This window comes from Rutidosis leptorrhynchoides, chromosome 2 (assembly GCF_046630445.1).
Source record: "Rutidosis leptorrhynchoides isolate AG116_Rl617_1_P2 chromosome 2, CSIRO_AGI_Rlap_v1, whole genome shotgun sequence".
Taxonomy (NCBI): Eukaryota; Viridiplantae; Streptophyta; class Magnoliopsida; order Asterales; family Asteraceae; genus Rutidosis; species Rutidosis leptorrhynchoides.
Genome location: NC_092334.1, coordinates 683,480,590 through 683,503,410, shown reverse-complemented (window position 1 = coordinate 683,503,410; position 22,821 = coordinate 683,480,590).

Genomic DNA, 22,821 nt, shown 5'->3' with positions numbered 1-22,821 from the left:
CATTTTTATAATTATTATTATTATCATTGCTATTATTTAATATTAGTATTATTATAATTATTATTAATAGTATTATTATTATTAATATATTTATTAATTATTAATATTCATTAAATATAAAATATGAAAAACAGAATTTGTATTAAGAATATTAGTTTCACTATCTGTTAAATTGCCTTTCCTCTATTTTCTTTCTCGTTGAAATATTTTCGTCCTTCTTGTCTTAGTATCGTTATTAGTCGACTTCAAAGCAATCAACTCATCTTTATACTTCAATTATTCATCACATATTATATAAGATTGCTACTGCAAATTCCTGAATTAAGAGAGAATTTATAAAAAGAAAACACATTCCTGTTCTGTTCATGAACTCGAATTACAACAGCCCGAATTTGAATTTAAGTTCAAAAAGAAATAATGCAATTTTGTTAACAATCTTTTACTCAGTCTTTCTGCAAAATCTCAGGTCTTAATTTGTTATATCGAGTTCAAATTATCGAGTCAAACTTTAATTTTTAAAAGTCAACCCTTGTGTTCATCCTTAAATTCGAATCATAGTTGATGATACCCGAAGTTTCTAACAACGATTTACCACTTATTTTGTTTAGTAACTATAGCCTGAAATAACCCAGAATTCAAAATCGAATTTTTTTTCCTTCGCGACGGCAACAGAATCTGGTTGATGTTTAATTTTTTTTCCTTCTCGCATTTGTTAAATTGAATTACAAACATTTATGTTTGAAATTAAATCCTAAAAACCAATTCGTTGTGATGCTTGATAAATTGTTCCTCTGGTTGATTTTAAAGCTGGGACGAAGAAGAAGAAAAAGGAAGAAACAGCAATTGGAGTTAACAAAGCTGATTGGTAGTTTATACAGAGATCAGAATTGGCGTGTTGGTTGGAAGGGTGTGTTGGTTAACAGGTGGTCTCGGGTTCGAGTCCCGGCTCGACGGTTTCTTATTTTTTTGATGCCTTTAAAGGTAGTTCCATCATTAACATATTATTATTATTATTATTATTATTATTATTATTATTATTATTATTATTATTATTATTATTATTATTATTATTATTATTATTATTATTATTATTATTAATATCATTATTATTTTTAATATTATTATGAATATTGTTATTGTTAAATATTGTACTAGTACTAATTATTATAGTTATTATTATTATTATGATTACTAGTATGTATTAATTATCATTCATCATTATTATTATTATAATTATGATTATAACTAGGAATATTGCTATTACTATTATTATTATTATTATGATTATTATTATCATATTTATTAACTACTACTAGATGTATTATCATTATTATTACGTTAACATAAATACTATGATTAATATTATTATCATTTTGTTATTAAGTAACGTTATTAAGTGTTATTAGCATTATTATTAGTATTACTAATATTAAAATAAGTATTACTATGATTAGAATTATTATTATTGTTATTATGAAAATAATACGAACAATCATTATTTTCATTAATAATAGTATTAGTATCACTTTTGTAATTACTAGTATTATTATTATTATTATTATTAAACAAATGTATCATTATTAACAATATCATTATTTTTATTAATATTATCATTCTTAATTAAGTTATTATTATTATTATTAGTAAATCATTAATATCATAACTATCATAAACGATAAAATTAATACTTTTACAAGTACTATTATTAATATCATTAATACTATCACTAATAGGGTTGTTATTAACATATGTATACTATTAATGTTATTATCATTATTTTTTTTACTAATATTAACTTAGTATAATAAAACTACTGTTTTGATAAACAAATGAAATACATACATATATATATATATATATATATATATATATATATATATATATATATATATATATATATATATATATATATATATATATATATATATATATATATATATATATATATATATATATATATATTTAAATTTAACACATATAACATAGCAAAATTTAATATTTTTATATACAAAATGAACATATAAAACATATATATATTATTAACATAAAAATGATATAACTAATACAATTATATATATATGTGTTCAATTACAACTATGAATATTAATAAATATACAAATGATATAGGTTCGTGAATCCGAGGCCAACCCTGCATTGTTCAATATCGTTATATGTAATTTTACTACAAAATACAATAGGTGAGTTGCATTTGCTTTTTTACCCTTTATATTTTTGGGCTGAGAATACATGCGCAATTTTTATAAATGTTTTACGAAATAGACACAAGTAAATGAAACTACATTATATGGGTGAATGATCGAAGCCGAATATGCCCATTTTGCTTGGTAACCTAAGAATTAGTAAACCGGTCTACTAATTGACGCGAATCCTAAAGATAGATCTATTGGGCCTAACGAACCCCATCCAAAGTACCGGATGCTTTAGTACTTCGATGTTGTTTTATATCATGTCTGAAGGATTTCCCGGAATGATAGGGGATATTCTTATATGCATCTTGTTAATGTCAGTTACCAGGTGTTCAATCCATTTGAATGATATTTTTGTCTCTATGCATGGGACGTATATTTATGAGAAATGAAAATCTTGTGGTCTATTAAAATGATGGAAATGATTATTTATGTTAAACTAATGAACTCACCAACCTTTTGGTTGACACTTTAAAGCATGTTTATTCTCATGTATGAAAGAAATCTTCCGCTGTGCATTTGCTCATATTAGAGATTTTACTTGAAGTCATTCATGACATATTTCAAAAGACGTTGCATTCGAGTCATCGAGTTCATCAAGATTATTATTAAGTCAATTATAGTTGGATATATTATGAAATGGTATGCATGCCGTCAACATTCGATGTGAAGAAAGTTTATCTTTTAAAAACGAATGCAATGTTTGTAAAATGTATCATATAGAGGTCAAGTACCTCGCGATGTAACCAAATGTAATGTATTCGTCCTGATGGATTAGGACGGGTCGTTAGAGTTGGTATCGGAGCGGTGGTCTTAGCGAACCAGGTCTTGCATTAGTGAGTCTGGACTTCGACCGTGTCTGCATGTCAAAAGTTTTGCTTATAATTTTGTGTCGAAAATCACCTTCTTATCATCCTTAGGAAATTACCTGCTTATCATTATTAGGCTAGACACTTCTTGCTACATTAATTGCATGAGTAGTATATGGACAAAATTCATATCTTAGCGTATCTGCTAAATCATATCTTATCGTATCTGTTACTTTAGACTTTGCCTGATATATTCCGTAAATTTCTCCGTAATCTACGAAATCTTTTGCTCTACATATATAGATATTCTATTAATTAGAATACCATCCGATAGCAGGAAGATCATTTCATATCGAAAAATCCTTTATCCAATCGTACGAAATGGAATTCGTCGTTAGTTCAAGTCACTCGGATTCCGAAATGGAATCTCACTCAAGCTCCGAAAGCAGTGTGACTGGAATGGATCAACCAATCAGTCATCACCTATTCTGGATGAATTGGATATGGGTTCGTAGCCTCCTCAATCATTGGAGACAAGAAGAAGGCGATCCTTTCCATCCACCACATTGCCCTCTTGACGAAGAACCTGAAGCACTTACCGGCGAACCTGTCCGAAACACCATTTTCTCTCTCATTTCCAGAGTATCTCGTCACGATTATATATTACATCAAATTTTAGATTTTATTTATCCTCTCGTCCGAACCGACAATCACCCCGATGTAATAGAAGAAGTCAACGAGCTTTGCGCTCGGGTAGTGGCTTTGGAGAATATGGTGCAAAAGTTACAAACACCAGCAGCAGCACCAGCAGCATAACCAGTACCACCATCATTAATGCAATAGTACCATTACCACCTCCAACCACAACCGCGTCGTAAACCTCAACTTCAAAATCTGTCCCACGAGCATCAACGTCATACACACCATAGATACCAAGGAGTACCAACAACAATAACTGGCAAAGTATTAATTTATAACTTCATTGGAGAAACATTCTGCGGTGATTATGTAATCTCTAAAGTCTTAGAGATTATCTAATCTAGCCCTAACCATAAATCAGTTAAGCGAACCAAAATGATAGAAGGAAGAGTAGAAACCCTGACAAAAATGGTGTGTGATTAACAAGCTAAACTTGCTTTACCAACAGCATCAACAGTACCGTCAGCGTCACCAGCATCGACAGTACAGTCAACACCAGAATCAACAACACCTATAACATCACAAACTCTGTCAGTTCGAGAATCACTGTGGACATCTTCACGAATCAATAACGCATATATTATATCAACGAGTAATGAAGAATTAACTCATTCCCTCTGAAGAAATTATATGTATATATATATATATATATATATATATATATATATATATATATATATATATATATATATATATATATATATATTTTGAAATAAATCTTTCCGTGCTAAGTTATTGTGTGTGAATCTTAACTACTCGGTTAATTCATGTTACAAATATGCAATAATGTACATCCTTCGGCCGCAACTTAACCATCGTTAACTACAATCTCTGTCGCAATTCAACAAATTCCAATTCATAATAAATCAAGTATATATTTGATCTTTCACTTTCATCATCGATGTACCCGAAACTTTTCAGATAACATCATTCGTACTTTGTGAAGTCACAAGAATTTAACGAAAACCAATATCACATCTCAACAAATAACGAAGTATTGATTCATAATTTCAATATTATTGGAGAAATACTTATGTAATCTCTAAAGCCTTCAAGGGATTATTCAATTCTGGTTTCAACCATAAATCGAATGAGTTTAATTTAGTATTGACTCATTTAAATCTATGTTACATCTGAAGAGAATATATACATATATATATATTTTCATAAAGATTGTAATTAAAAATTCTTTCGTACAAACTGTTAATGGTGAAAATATTTTAACGGGTAGGTAATACCCGAGGAATATTCAGAGTTCACATTAATAAGTTACACTGTACATTCTTCGAAGCGGATTCAACAGTCATTTACTATCCTACTTACATCCACCGATATACAAATCCGTTCACCACAGAATAACCATATTCATCCAATTTCATATTTGGATTTTGATGTATCAGAATCCAACAAGTGGTATAATGAAGAAAATATTTGACAAAATAAAATATGTTAGAAACAAACAAATTAACTATGAGAAATTTTGTTAAGAATCCACGCTAACTGTTCCTAGCTAATTGTTCCTAGCTAACTGATTACATTTTAATTATCGCAATTTAATTATCGCAATTTACATTTCGCAATTTTATTTATCATCATTTAATTTCTTTATTTATTTTACGCACTTTAAATATCGGGATACGTATATAAGGTTTTGACATATCATATCGACGCATATATATATATATATATATATATATATATATATATATATATATATATATATATATATATATATATATATATATATATATATATATGTATATTATTTGAAATAACCATAGACACTCTATATGCAGTAATGATCGAGTTTTCTATACAGGGTTGAGGTTGATTCTATAATAATATATATACTTTGAGTTGTGATCGAGTCTGAGACATGTACACGGGTCACGATACATATTAAATTAATTCGAATATTATATATTAAACTATATATGAATTATTGGACTGTCAACTGTGGACTATCCACTGTGGACTAATAACATTGGACAATTAAAATGAATTAAAAATATTGATTATAACATATGAAACTAAACAATTCTTCAAGTTTGCCACTTGATCTCATTTTAAGCCTCATTTGTATCTTGACGATTACAATCTGCGTTCAAACCTTTCATGATTCTTGAAGACACCTCAATAGAGAGGATGAACTAACCGCACTTTATCTACGGAAGGAAAGATTTATGCATATAGTGATGCACCTGAAAACACTCGGAACCTGAGTAAATATCTAACACTTATCTGTGCTAACTCCTTTGGCATTGTTATTATCGAAAATAACTTTACAACTCCTGTTCGAGATAGCCAGTTTTGTCACAGCTCCAACAAGTCAACTTTGACTTTTTGTTCGGAACAACCTTATTATAATCTTGATAAATCTGCGTGCTCTTTTATTGTTACCGGGGAACCATTTATATTCCACCATATTACCATCAGCGTTTAATCATCTAAAAACATAATTCTCCTGAAACCACCTCGGATTGATAACCAATGATTCAGATATCATAGCATTAAATGCAGAGGAAACAGAAAAATTGTAGATGGTCTAAACGGCCAAAAGTTTGATGATAAAGAAAGGAGTGTTAGGAACGCTCGATAGAAAATTTGGTACTGAAAAACAGATTGAGCAAACCATGAAGGAGACTAAGGCCAAATACAAGGACCATACATATATTCAAAGAAACCAGGTAATTCTGGATCCGATGAAACCTTTAACGAATATCTTGCTCCGAAGTCATGTTAAAATCTTGCGGAAAATTTTTCTTCATCAATCTTCGAACTTAGAAATTCCAAAATATCATCATAAATATCTTCGATATTTCTAAGGATATTTTCATATATTCTTGTCCGAAATTATCTACCTCTTTGTGTTTTCTGTATTCAATTATAATGGAAATTTCTTTAAAATCTAAGTATAAATTATGAATGAATTGAGGAGAAGTGTTGGGAATTGAAGCATGGGTTAGTATAATATAATGACGCTTGGCCAACGTGATTATATTACAGTAAGTCATGATGAGTTTCTAATGGAATGTGATGATTCACAGATTATAACGTCATCATGTGACATGTTACATAACTCTTTCATTATACTTAACTTCTGAACATATCAAGAAAGTATAATTTTAATAGTTCTATTCTCAGCGACTCTGGTAATTTGACAAATCAAATCGTGCTAATACATTTCTTCTTATTTAGAACATGATGTTTACCCGAAAATTCCATACTTACGAATTCTGGACCATTACTCGCTTTACTAGAGGTCGAGAAGACAATAAAAAGGCAAAGAGATCCAAAATATAAGAGAAAATACAAAGCACAATAACAACCCGAATGTTACAAACCGTGGATATTAATACGAATAGCAATATAAAGACACGATAGAATTAAGAATCGTATCACCCCAAGGCAATAGTAGGAGTAAATAGATTTTTCTAGTGGAAGATTGAAAAGAAGAATGACAGAAATGATAATTAGGAAAATATCAAGGATTAGAACTGCATTAAGCATTTTCACAATCTTTTGGATGTAAGAACTAAGAAAGAAAATATAGGAATGGTGAGAATAATGGAACGGAAGAGCTTAATTTATAATGGAAATATCAGACAAAGTAATCGAGGCAGATCACTGTATTTAATTATAGAGATCTTAATTTCCTTATTCGCCGAAGAACCAAATCTTTTGGATTCGAAGATTTTCTTTGAAATCCCTTGAATTCCGGAATTCAACCAAGACAACGTCAAAAGCTAAGACGCACCTTATTTTTCTAAATTCAACCATGACTACGTCACCGGTTAAGACGAATTTACATTTACTCATTTCACTCTTTTGTGATATCTTTATTCGTACACTTCTAATAATCGAATTGTTTTATCCATATTACTCAATGATGATAAAACTCTAGTTATCAACTCATATTCCTCATGAAAACATTTTTATTGTTAGTCATGACCACCTCACTCAAATTTCAGGATAAAATTTCTTTAACGGGTAGGTACTGTGACGACCCGGGAATTTCCGACCAAATTTAAACTTAATCTTTATATGATTTCGATATGATAAGCAAAGTCTGTAATGTTAAAATCTCAAAAACTTTGAACTGTGTTAATATAACCAATTACCCTTTTGATTATCTCCGACGATTCACGAGTAATTGTTTGTAAATAAATATGCGTATGTATATATATATATATATATATAAATGTAAAGATATATATATATAATTTAAAATCATAAAATATAATTTAAATATTAGAATTAAATATGTAAAAATAAGATATAAATAATTAAGGATAATTTAAAAGGAAGCTATATATAAATATATATAATCATGTTAATGTTGTATTATGTATGAAAAGTATAAATAATAAATATTCAATAAAAGTTATTATATAAGATACCCTATGATTATCAAATATTACATAAGTATAATACATATATATATAATTTAAGTATAAATATAGTTGTTATGATAATATTATTATTACTTTCAGTAATAATATCAATATCAATACTGGTATTATTAATATTATTTTAATTATAATTTATAGATGTAAAGTTGATATAGGTTAAGTGTTATATTATTATTATCATTAATATTATTATTATCATTAATAATATTAATATTATTATAATAGTATTATGAGTTACATTATTGTTACCATTTTTTTTATAGTAATATCATTATTATTATTTAATATTATTATAATTATTATTAAAATAATTATTATCAGTGTTGTTATTAATATTTATGAGAAAATAATACATTTTATTGTTATTAACATTAATAATATTATTATTATCATTATTATAATTATTATTATCATTGCTATTATTTACTATTAGTATTGATATAATTATTATTAATATTATTATTATTAATATATTTATTAATTATTAATATTAATTAAATATAAAATATGAAAAACAGAATTTGTACTAAGAATATTAGTTTCACTATCTGTTAAATTGCATTTCCTCTATTTTCTTTCTCGTTGAAATATTTCCGTCCTTCTTGTCTGAGTATCGTTACTAGTCGAATTTAAAGCAATCAACTCATCTTTCTACTTCAATTATTCATCACATATTATATAAAATTGCTACTGCGAATTCCTGAATTAAGAGAGAATTTATAAAAAGAAAATACATTCCTGTTCTGTTCATGAACTTGAATTACAACAGCCCGAATTTGAATTTAAGTTCAAAAAGAAATAATGCAATTTTGTTAACAATCTTTTACTCAGTCTTTCTGCAAAATCTCAGGTCTTAATTTGTTATATCGAGTTCAAATTATCGAGTAAAACTTTAATTTTTAAAAGTCAACCCTTGTGTTCATCCTTAAATTCGAATCCTAGTTGATGATTCTGGATCAATTGATGATACTCGAAGTTTCTAACAACCATTTACCACTTATTTCGTTTAGTAACTATAGCCTTAAACAACCCAGAATTCAAAATCGAATTTTTTTTTCCTTCGCGACGGCAACAGAATCTGGTTGCTGTTTAATTTTTTTTCCTTCTCGCATTTGTTAAATTGAATTACAAACATTTATGTTTGTAATTAAATCCTAAAAACCAATTCGTTGTGATGCTTGATAAATTGTTCCTCTGGTTGATTTTAAAGCTGGGACGAAGAAGAAGAAAAAGGAAGAAACAGCAATTGGAGTTAACAAAGCTGATTGGTAGTTTATACAGAGATCAGAATTGGCGTGTTGGTTGGAAGGGTGTGTTGGTTAACGGGTGGTCTCGGGTTCGAGTCCCGGCTTGGACGGTTTCTTATTTTTTTGATGCCTTTAAAGGTAGTTCCATCATTAACATATTATTATTATTATTATTATTATTATTATTATTATTATTATTATTATTATTATTATTATTATTATTATTATTATTATTATTATTATTATTATTATTATTATTATTATTACTATTACTATTATTATTATTATTATTATTATTATTATTATTATTATTATTATTATTAATATCATTATTATTTTTAATATTATTATGAATATTGTTATTGTTAAATATTGTACTAGTACTAATTATTATAGTTATTATTATTATTATGATTACTAGTATGTATTAATTATCATTCATCATTATTATTATTATAATTATGATTATAACTAGGAATATTGCTATTACTATTATTATTATTATTATTATTATGATTATTATTATCATATTTATTAACTACTACTAGATGTATTATCATTATTATTATTACGTTAACATAAATACTATGATTAATATTATTATTATTTTGTTATTAAGTAACATTATTAAGTGTTATTAGCATTATTATTAGTATTACTAATATTAAAATAAGTATTACTATGATTAGAATTATTATTATTGTCATTATGAAAATAATGCGAACAATCATTATTTTCATTAATAATAGTATTAGTATCACTTTTGTAATTACTAGTATTATTATTATTATTAAACAAATGTATCATTATTAACAATATCATTATTTTTATTAATATTATCATTCTTAATTAAGTTATTATTATTATTATTAGTAAATCATTAATATCATAACTATCATAAACAATAAAATTAATACTTTTACAAGTACTATTATTAATATCATTGATACTATCACTAATAGGGTTGTTATTAACATATGTATACTATTAATGTTATTATCATTATTTTTTTTACTAATATTAACTTAGTATAATAAAACTACTATTTTGATAAACAAATGAAATACATACATATATATATATATATATATATATATATATATATATATATATATATATATATATATATATATATATATATATATATATATATATATATATATAAATTTAACACATATAACATAACAAAATTTAATATTTTTATATACAAAATGAACATATAAAACGTATATATATATTATTAACATAAAAATGATATAACTAATACAATTATATATATGTGTTCAATTACAACTATGAATATTAATAAATATACAAATGATATAGGTTCGTGAATCCGAGGCCAACCCTGCATTGTTCAATATCGTTATATGTATTTTTACTACAAAATACAATAGGTGAATTTCATTTGCCTTTTTACCCTTTATATTTTTGGGCTGAGAATACATGCGCAATTTTTATAAATGTTTTACGAAATAGACACAAGTAAATGAAACTAGATTATATGGGTGAATGATCGAAGCTGAATATGCCCCTTTTTCTTGGTAACCTAAGAATTAGTAAACTGATCTACTAATTGACGCGAATCCTAAAGATAGATCTATTGGGCCTAACGAACCCCATCCAAAGTACCGGATGCTTTAGTACTTCGATGTTGTTTTATATCATGTCCGAAGGATTTTCCGGAATGATAGGGGATATTCTTATATGCATCTTGTTAATGTCGGTTACCAGGTGTTCAATCCATATGAATGATATTTTTGTCTCTATGCATGTGACGTATATTTATGAGAAATGAAAATCTTGTGGTCTATTAAAATGATGAAAATGATTATTTATGTTAAACTAATGAACTCACCAAACTTTTGGTTGACACTTTAAAGCATGTTTATTCTCAGGTATGAAAGAAATCTTCCGTTGTGCATTTGCTCATATTAGAGATTTTTACTTGAAGTCATTCATGACATATTTCAAAAGACGTTGCATTTGAGTCATCGAGTTCATCAAGATTATTATTAAGTCAATTATAGTTGGATATATTATGAAATGGTATGCATGCCGTCAACATTCGATGTGAAGAAAGTTTGTCTTTTAAAAATGAATGCAATGTTTGTAAAATGTATCATATAGAGGTCAAGTACCTCGTGATGTAACCAAATGTAATGTATTCATTCTGATGGATTAGGACAGGTCGTTAGAATTATATTCATAGATTTTACACGAATGGGTTCTCTGTCCTTTCTGCTCAAGGAGTCGGCTACCACATTTGCCTTCCCTGAGTGGTAACGAATCTCAAAGTCGTAATCATTCAACAATTCAATCCACCTACGCTGCCTCATATTCAGTTGTTTTTGATTAAATATGTGTTGAAGACTTTTGTGGTCGGTATATATAATACTTTTGACCCCATATAAGTAGTGCCTCCAAGTCTTTAATGCAAAAACAACCACGCCTAATTCCAAATCATGCGTCGTATAATTCTGCTCGTGAATCTTCAATTGTCTAGATGCATAAGCAATTACTTTCATTCGTTGCATTAATACACAACCGAGACCTTGCTTTGAGGCATCACAATATATCACAAAATCATCATTCCCTTTAGGTAATGATAATATAGGTGCCGTAGTTAACTTTTTCTTTAACAATTGAAACGCTTTCTCTTGTTCATCTTTCCATTCAAATTTCTTCGCTTTATGCGTTAATGCAGTCAAGGGTTTTGCTATTCTGGAAAAGTCTTGGATGAACCTTCTGTAGTAACCAGCTAGTCCTAAAAACTGACGTATGTGTTTCGGAGTTTTCGGGGTTTTCCACTTTTCAACGGTTTCAATCTTTGCTGGATCCACCGTAATACCTTCTTTGTTCACTATGTGACCGAGGAATTGAACTTCTTCCAACCAAAATGCACACTTTGAAAACTTAGCGTACAGTTTTTCTTTTCTCAGCAACTCTAGCACTTTTCTCAAATGTTCTTCGTGCTCTTGATCATTCTTCGAGTAAATAAGTATGTCATCGATGAAAACAATGACAAACTTGTCAAAATATGGCCCACACACTCGGTTCATGAGGTCCATGAACACAGCTGGTGCGTTAGTCAATCCAAACGGCATAACCATAAACTCGTAATGACCGTAATGAGTCCTAAAAGCAGTCTTTGGAATATCATCCTCCTTCACCTGCATTTGATGATATGCAGAACGTAAATCGATCTACGAATAAACAGAAGAGCCTTGTAGTTGATCAAATAAGTCTTCAATTCTAGGTAGTGGGTAGCGGTTCTTAATGGTAAGTTTGTTCAACTCTCGGTAGTCGATACACAACCTAAATGTACCATCTTTCTTCTTGACAAACAAAACAGGAGCTCCCCATGGTGATGTGCTTGGTCGAATGAAACCATGCTCTAAAAGTTCTTGTAACTGACTTTGTAAATCTTTCATTTCGCTGGGTGCGAGTCTGTATGGAGCACAAGCTATTGGTGCAGCTCCTGGTACAAGGTCTTTTTGAAATTCAACGGATCGATGTGGGGGTAATCCCGGTAATTCTTTCGGAAATACATCGGGAAATTCTTTTGCGACGGGAACATCACTGATGTTCTTTTCTTCAGGTTTAACTTCCTCGATGTGTGCTAGAATGACGTAACAACCTTTTCATATTAGTTTTTGCGCCTTCAAACTACTAATAAGATTTAATTTCGCGTTGTTCTTTTCTCCGTACACCATTAAAGGTTTTCCTTTTTCACGCATAATGTGAATCGCATTTTTGTAACAATCGACCTCTGCTCTCACCTTTTTCAACCAGTCCATGCCAATTATTACGTCAAAACTCCCTAACTCGACTGGTATTAAATCAATTTTAAACGTTTCATCCCCTAGTTTAATTTCTTTCTCCCGACATATATTATCTGCTGAAATTAATTTACCGTTTGCTAATTCGAGTAAAAATTTACCATCCAAAGGCATCAATGGGCAACTTAATTTAGCACAAAATTCTCTACTCATATAGCTTCTATTCGCACCCGAATCAAATAAAACATAAGCAAATTTATCATCAATAAGAAACGTACCCGTAACAAGCTCCGGGTCTTCCTGTGCTTCTGCCGCATTAATATTGAATACTCTTCCACGGCCATGCCCATTAGTATTCCCCTGATTCAGGCAATTTCTAATAATGTGGCCCGGTTTTCCACATTTATAACAAACAGCGTTGGTATTACTTGCTCCGACACTATTCGTTTCGGCATTACTTGTTCCGACATTATTTGTTCCTTTAGTTCTGTTAAACTTTGGTCCGTAGACCTCACACTTTGTCGCGCTATGACCATTTCTTTTACATCTGTTGCAAAATGTCGTACAAAACCCTGATGATTTTCTTCACACCTATGACATGGCTTTTTTTAGTTTTTGCTGCCGTTGTTGTTATTGAGGTTGTTGTTGGGATTGTTATTATTGTTGAAACGGTTGTTGTAGTTATTGTTGTTAGAATGTTTGTTGTAGTTATTGTTAGGATTGCGGTTATTGTTGCGATTGTTGTTGTGGTTGTTGGGATAGTTGTTGCGATTGTGGTTGTAATTGTTCTTGTTGTTGTACTGGTGACTCTTGTCACCGTTTTTCTCCCACTTCCTCTTGAGTTGTTTCGTGTTGGCTTCTTCGGCCGCCTGCTCTTTAATTCTTCCCTCAATCTGATTTATGAGTTTATGAGCCATTCGACTTGCCTTCTGTATAGAAGCGGGCTCGTGTGAACTCACATCTTCTTGAATCCTTACTGGTAACCCTTTTACAAACGCATTGATCTTCTCTTCTTCATCTTCGAATGCTCCCGGACACAATAGACACAACTCTGTGAATAGTCGTTCATACGTGGTAACGTCAAACCCTTGTGTTCGTAACTCTCTAAGTTCTGCCTTGAGTTTATTGACTTCGTTTCTAGGACGGTACTGCTCATTCATCAATTTCTTGAATGCCGACCACGGTAGTACGTAAGCAGCATTTTATCCTACCTGTTCAAGATAGGTGTTCCACCACGTTAACGCAGTACCTGTGAAGGTATGCGTAGTGTACTTAACTTTGTCCTCTTCAGTACACTTACTTATGGCAAACACCGATTCGACTTTCTCGATCCACCGTTTCAATCCAATTGGTCCTTCGGTTCCATCAAATTCCAAAGGTTTGCAGGCAGTGAATTCTTTGTAGGAGCATCCTACACGATTTCTTGCACCGTTAGCTGCATTGCTAGATTCAGAGTTATTGTTGGTATGTAGCGCAGCCTGTACTGCAGCTATATTTGCAGCAAGAAAGGTACGAAATTCCTCTTCGCTCATATTCATGGTGTGTCGAGTAGTCGGTGCCATTTCCTTCAAAATAGCCAACTGAATCGAGTTAATTATAAAGAATATTAAGAGTAGTCAATAGTATTTCGTAGCATAATATGAACTCATTTATAAAAGCTTTTTCTTCATATTAGCGTTTTATAAGTTTAAATTCGGGTACTACCTACCCGTTAAGTTCATACTTAGTAGCTAATATACAATTCAACTACTACAATTCCATATGAAAAACTGATTATAATAATATATCACATACAAATATTCTTCAAACTTACAACTTCGCTATATTACATATAACATGAAATATAGTACACTATGATACAGGACAGTTTTGAAGATAAATCTAGTTAATACGCAAGTTGTTCAGCAAAGGAAATAAAGACACGTAATTCATAAGTCCAGAAATAAGTCATGCATTCTGGTTTTACTAAGACGACTTCCCATCCTTGGTCTTGTGGAAAATAACCGTTATGACCATTGGCTAGGCAACATGTTGTAATGTCGTCAAAAGGACGAGGGTTTCGTAATGTCCAGCAGCCCCGTAATAATCTAAAAACCTTGTTTCTCACCCCAACTCCTGAATCCGTCACTTGTGGGAAGGTTTTATTTAAAAGTTGCAATTCGATGTTCTTTTTCTCACTTTGGTAAGAAGCGAACATCACTAACCCATAAGCATAACATGCTTCTTTATGTTGCATGTTAGAAGCTCTTTCTAATTCATGAAATCCTATGTTGGGATATATTGAGTCAAAATAGGTTCTTAACCCGTAGCGTAAAATTGCATTTGGGTTCCCCGCATTTAATGCTTTAAAGAAAACACGGCGTAACTTACGGTCTCCCCAATGTGATATACCCCACCTATCAAAGGAAAGCCTTTTATAAACTAAGGCATTTCTGGAAAGTCTTTCAAATGTTTGACAAGTTAATTTCGCCATAACTAAATGTGCTGATAAATTCTGACCGACTCTAGATAAGATTTCCTCAATCATATCCTCTGGTAGGTCTTCTAAAATATTCGGTTGTCTACTCTTAACGTCTATTTTGTTTTTATACTGTAAAATAGACAAGGATTAGATTTGTAAAAGATAATTAACAAACAATACAAGCAATTTTTACATAGAACATAAAAGTACAAGCACACTACAATACATATAATACACAACATGATTACAACCCTCTAATCTGAATCACTGGTTTCTTCTTCTTCGGACTTGGTTCGTTTTCCTAATTTTCTCGGAATATATGGTGTTCCTCTAATACGAGCCGTCGTTTTCCATAATGGTTTAGAAAAACCTGATGGTTTAGAGGTTCCCGGGTCATTGTTACATTTTAGGAAATACGGATGTTGTCGATACATATAAAGTTCATCGGGATTGGAATCGGGTTTCTCTACTTTTATACCTTTTCCCTTATTATTTTCTTTCGCTTTATTAAATTGGGTCGAGGTAATTTCTATAACATCATCGGAATCCTCATCGGGATCTGATTCATCAGAAAATTGGTAATCTTCCCAATATTTTGCTTCCTCGGCGGAAACACCATTGACCATTATTAACTTTGGTCCGTTAGTTGAGGATTTTTTTTTATTTAATCGATTTACTATAGGTATCAATATTTCTTCCTCTGGAACCTCTTCTTCTTCTGGTTCCTCCTCTTCCGATTCCTCCTCTTCTGGTTCCTCTTCTTCCGGTTCCTCCTCTTCCAGTTCCTCCTCTTCCGGTTCCTCTTCGGGAATTTGTGAATCTTCCCAAAATATATTCGACTCTTCATTATTATTAGGTGAATCAATGGGATTTGTACTAGAGGTAGACATCTATCACACAATATCAAATACGTTAAGGGATTAATATATTACATAATATTTACATGTTAATAATATATAGTTTTCAACAAAAAAAAATGTTAAGCAATCGTTTTTGAAGAAAAAACACGGTCGAAGTCCAGACTCACTAATGCATCCTAACAAACACGGTAAGACACACTAATGCAATTTTATGGTTCTCTAAGACCAACGCTCGGATACCAACTGAAATGTCCCGTTCATATTGATTATAAACGTTCCATATTAATTGATTTCGTCACGAGGTTTTGACCTCTATATGAGACGTTTTTCAAAGACTGCATTCATTTTTAAAACAACCATTACCTTTATTTTATCTATAAAGGTTTAAAAAGCATTACATAGATTATCAAATAATGATAATCTAAAATATACCGTTTACACACGATCATTACATAATGGTTTACAATAAGAATATATTACATCAAAAATAAGTTTCTTGAATGCAGTTTATACATAATATCATACAAGCATGGACTCCAAATCTTGTCCTTATTTTAGTATGCAACAGCGGAAGCTCTTAATAATCACCTGAGAATAAACATGCTTAAAACGTCAACAAAAATGTTGGTGAGTTATAGGTTTAACCTATATATTATCAAATCATAATAATAGACCACAAGATTTCATATTTCAATATACATCCCATACATAGAGATAAAAATCATTCATATGGTGAACACCTGGTAACTGACATTAACAAGATCCATATAAGAATATCCCCTATCATTCCGGGAATTCCTTCGGACATGATAAAAACGAATTCGAAGTACTAAAGCATCCGGTACTTTGGATGGGGTTCATTAGGCCCAATAGATCTATCTTTAGGATTCGCGTCAATTAGTAGATCGGTTTACTAATTCTTAGGTTACCAAGCAAAAGGGGCATATTCGGCTTCGATCATTCACCCATATAATGTAGTTTCAATTACTTGTGTCTATTTCGTAAAACATTTATAAAAATGCATGTATTCTCATCTCAAAATATTAGATTTTAAAAGTGGGACTATAACTCACTTTCACAGATTTTTACTTCGTCGGGAAGTAAGACTTGGCCACTGGTCGATTCACGAACCTATAACAAATATGTACATATATATCAAAGTATGTTCAAAATATATTTACAATAATTTTAATACGTTTTAATGTTTTAAGTTTATTAAGTCAGCTGTCCTTGTTAGTAACCTACAACTAGTTGTCCACAATTAGATGTACAGAAATAAATCGATATATATTATCTTGAATCAATCCACGACCCATTGTATACACGTCTCAGGCTAGATCACAACTCAAAGTATATATATTTTTGGAAACATCCTCAACCCTGTATAGCTAACTCCAACATTACTGCATATAGAGTGTCTATGGTTGTTCCAAATAATATATATACATGGGTCGATATGATATGTCAAAACATTTGCATACGTGTCTATGGTATCCCAAGATTACATAATATATTAGAATACATCTATAATACAATATAAGTTAGCTAGGATATAATTTGTATAGAATTGTTACAATATTTCCCGTAGCTACAACAATAAAAAAATATCCAATCTTGTTTTACCCATAACTTCTTCGTTTTAAATCCGATTTGAGTGAATCAAATTGCTATGGTTTAATATTTAACTCTATTTTATGAATCTAAACATAAAAAGTATAAGTTTATAGTCGGAAAAATAAGTTACAAGTCATTTTTGTAAAGGTAGTCATTTCAGTCGAAAGAACGACGTCTAGATGACCATATTGGAAAACATACTTCCACTTTGAGTTTAACCATGATTTTTGGATATAGTTTCATGTTCATAAGAAAAATCATTTTCCCAGAAGAACAACTTTTAAATCAATGTTTATCATAGTTTTTAATTAACTAACCCAAAACAGCCCGCGGTGTTACTACGACGGCGTATATCCGGTTTTACGGTGTTTTTCGTGTTTTTCGATTTTAAATCATTAAGTTACCATATCATATAGATATAGAACATGTGTTTAGTTGATTTTAAAAGTTAAGTTAGAAGGATTAACTTTTGTTTGCGAACAAGTTTAGAATTAACTAAACTATGTTCTAGTGATTACATGTTCAAATCTTCGAATAAGATAGTTTTATATGTATGAATCGAATGATGTTATGAACATCATTACTACCTCAAGTTTAGTAGGTAACCCTACTGGAAGTGACAAGAAATGATCTAGCTTCAAAGGATCTTGGATGGCTTGAAAGTTCTTGAAGTAGAATCATGACACGAAAACAAGTTCAAGTAAGATTTCCACTCGAAATAAGATTGTTATAGTTATAGAAATTAAATCAAAGTTTGAATATGAGTATTACCTTGTATTAGAAAGATATATTACTGTAAATAAGAAAGATTTCTTGAGGTTGGATGATCACTTTACAATATTGGAAGTAAGATAGCAAACTTGGAAGTATTCTTGATTTTATGAGACTAGAACTTGTAGAATTTATGAAGAACACTTAGAACTTGAAGATAGAACTTGAGAGAGATCAATTAGATGAAGAAAATTGAAGAATGAAAGTGTTTTTAGGTGTTTTTGGTCGTTGGTATATGGATTAGATATTAAGGATGTGTAATTTTGTTTACATGTAAATAAGTCATGAATGATTACAAATATTTTTGTAATTTTATGAGATATTTCATGCTAGTTGCCAAATGATGGTTTCCACATATGTTAGGTGGCTCACATAGGCTTCTAAGAGCTAATCATTGTAGTGTATATACCAATAGTACATACATCTAAAAGCTGTGTATTGTACGCGTACGAATACGGGTGCATACGAGTAGAATTATTGATGAAACTGAACGAGGATGTAATTGTAAGCATTTTTGTTAAGTAGAAGTATTTTGATAAGTGTCTTGAAGTCTTTCAAAAGTGTATGAATACATATTAAAACACTACATGTATATATATTTTAACTGAGTCGTTAAATCATCGTTAGTCGTTACATGTAAATGTTGTTTTAAAACCTTTAGGTTAACGATCATGTTAAATGTTGTTAAATTATTACATTATCATTATATTATGATATATTAATATATCTTAGTATGATATATATACAGTTAAATGTTGTTACAACGATAATCGTTACATATATGTCTCGTTTCGAAATCATTAAGTTAGTAGTCTTGTTTTACATATGTAGTTCATTGTTAATATACATAATGACATGTTTACTTATCATTTATCATGATTAAACATAGTGTAACAATATCTTAATATGATTCATATGTAATTAGTAAGACGTTGTTATAACGATAATCGTTATATATATCGTTTTTGAGTTTTCTTAATTCAATTGTCTCATTTTTATGTATATATACATAGTTAAAATACCTAATGAGATACTTGCTTATCATAATATCATGTTAACTATATATGTAACCATATATATGTCATCATATAGTTTTTACAAGTTTTAACGTTCGTGAATCACCGGTCAACTTGGGTGGTCAATTGTCTATATGAAACCTATTTCAATTAATCACGTCTTAACAAGTTTGATTGCTTAACATGTTGGAAACACTTAATAATGTAAATATCAATTTCATTTAATATATATAAACATGGAAAAGTTCGGGTCACTACAATATGAACGGGACATTTCAGTTGGTATCCGGGCGTTGGTCTTAGAGAACCAGAAATTTGCATTAGTGTGACTTATCGAGTTCGTTAGGATGTATTAGTGAGTCTGGACTTCGACCTCTACTACAAATCCCATTGACTCACCTAATAATAATGAAGAGTCGAATATATATTGGGAAGATTCACAAATTCCTGAAGAGGAACCAGAAGAGGAGGAACCGGAAGAAGAGGAACCGGAAGAAGAGATTCCGGAGGGGGAAATATTAGGAACCACAGAAAAACAGATAAATAAAAGAAAATCCTCAACCAATGGACCAAAGTTAATAATGGTCAATGGTGTTTCCGCCAAGGAAGCAAAATATTGGGAAAATTACCAATTTTTTGATGAATCGGATTCTGATGAGGATTCTGATGATGTTATAGAAATTACCTCGACCTAATTTGAAAAAGCAAAAGAAAATAATAAGGGAAAGGGCATTAAAATAGAGAAACCTGATTCCAACACCGATGAATTTTATCTGTATCGTCAACATCCGTATTTCTTAAGTTGTAACAATAACCCGGGAACCTCTAAGTCACCAGGTTTTTCTAAACCATTTGTGAAAACAATGGCTCGTATTAAAGGAACATCATATATCCCTAGGAAATTAACGAAACAAACCAAGTCCGAAGAGGAAGAAACGAGTGAGTCGGAATAGAGAGTTGTAATCATGTTGTGTAATATATGTATTGTAGTGTGCTTGTATTTTCATGTTATATGTAAAAATTGCTTGTATTGTTTGTTAATTATCTTTTACGAATCTAATTACAGTATAAAAGCACACAATGGACGTTAAGGATAGACAACCGAATATTTTAGAAGACCTACCCGGGGACATGATTGATGAAATCTTGTCTAAAGTCGGTCAGAATTCGTCGGCACAATTATTTACGGCAAAATTATTTTGTAGAACATTTGAAGAACGTTCCAGGCATGCCTTAGTTTATAAAAGGCTTTCATTTGAAAGATGGGGTATATCACATTGGGGACACCGTAAGTTACGCCGTATTTTCTTTAAAGCGTTAAATGCGGGGAACCCAAATGCAATTTTACGCTACGGGTTAAGAAACTATTTTGACTCAACATATCCCAACGTAGGACTTCGTGAGTTAGAAAGAGCTTCTTACATGCAACATAAAGAAGCATGTTATGCTTACGAGTTAGTGATGTTCGCTTCTCACTAAAGTGAGAAAAAGAACATCGGATTACAACTTTTAAATAAAACCTTTCCACAAGTGACGGATTCAATAGTTGGGGTGAGAAACAAGGTTTTTAGATTATTACGGGGCTGTTGGACATTACGAAACCCTCGTCCCTTTGATGACGTTACAACATGCTGTCTTGTCAACAGCCACAACGGTTATGTTCCACAAGACCAATGATGGGAAGTAGTCTTAGTAAAACCAGAATGCATGACTTGTTTTTGGACTTATGAATTACGTGTGTTTATTGCCTTTGCTGAACGACTTGCGTATTAACTAGGATTGTTGTCACAACTATTTTGTATCAAAGTTATTGTGTGCTATATTTCATGCTATATGTATAATAGCGGTATTGTATGTTTGTAAAATATTGAATAAAAGTTTGAACGCGAAATATTATTATAATAAGTTTTTCATATAGAATTGTAGTAGTTGAATTGTATGTTAGCTACTAAGTATGAACTTAACGGGTAGGTACTACCCGAATTAAAAATTATAAAACGCTAATATGAAGAAAAAGCTTTTATAAATAAGTTCATATTATGCTATGAAATACTATTGACTACTCTTAAAATTCTATATGATTAACTCAATTCTTTTGGCTATTTTTGAAGGAAATGGCACCGACTACTCGTCAGAATTTGAATATGAGCGAGGAAGATTTCCATGCATTCCTTGCTGCAAACATAGCCGCAGTTCAAGCCGCGATGCAAAACAACAACAATAACTCTGGGTCTAGCAGTGGAGTTAACTCTACAGGAAACCGTGTAGGATGCTCCTACAAGGCTTTCACTGCCTGTAAATCTCTAGAATTTGATGGAACTGAAGGACCAATCGAACTGAAACGATGGACAGAGAAGGTCGAATCTGTGTTTGCTATAAGAAAATGTGCCGAAGAAGACAGGGTTAAGTACGCCACGCATACTTTCACAGGTACTGCGTTAACATGGTGGAACACCTACCTCGAACAGGTGGGACAAGATGCTGCTTACGCACTACTGTGGCCAGCATTCAAACACTTGATGAATGAGCAGTATCGTCCCAGAAACGAAGTCAATAAGCTCAAGACAGAGCTTAGAGAATTACGAGCGCAAGGATTCGATATTACCACATACGAACGACGATTCACAAAGTTGTGTTTATTGTGTCCAAGAGTGTTCAAAGACGAAGAAGAACAGATCGATGCGTTTGTAAAAGGGTTACCAGAGAGAATTCAGGAGGATGTGAGTGCGAGTGCACCTACCTCAATGCAAAAGGCAAGTCGAATGGCTCACAAACTTATAAATCAGATCGAGGGGAGGATTAAAGAGCAGGTGGCCGAGGAGGCCAAAATGAAACAAGTCAAGAGGAAGTGGGAAGAAAACAGTGACAAGGGTCACCAACACAACAACAGTAACTATAGCTTCAACAGTCAGCCCAACAATCACAACTACAATCGCACCATTT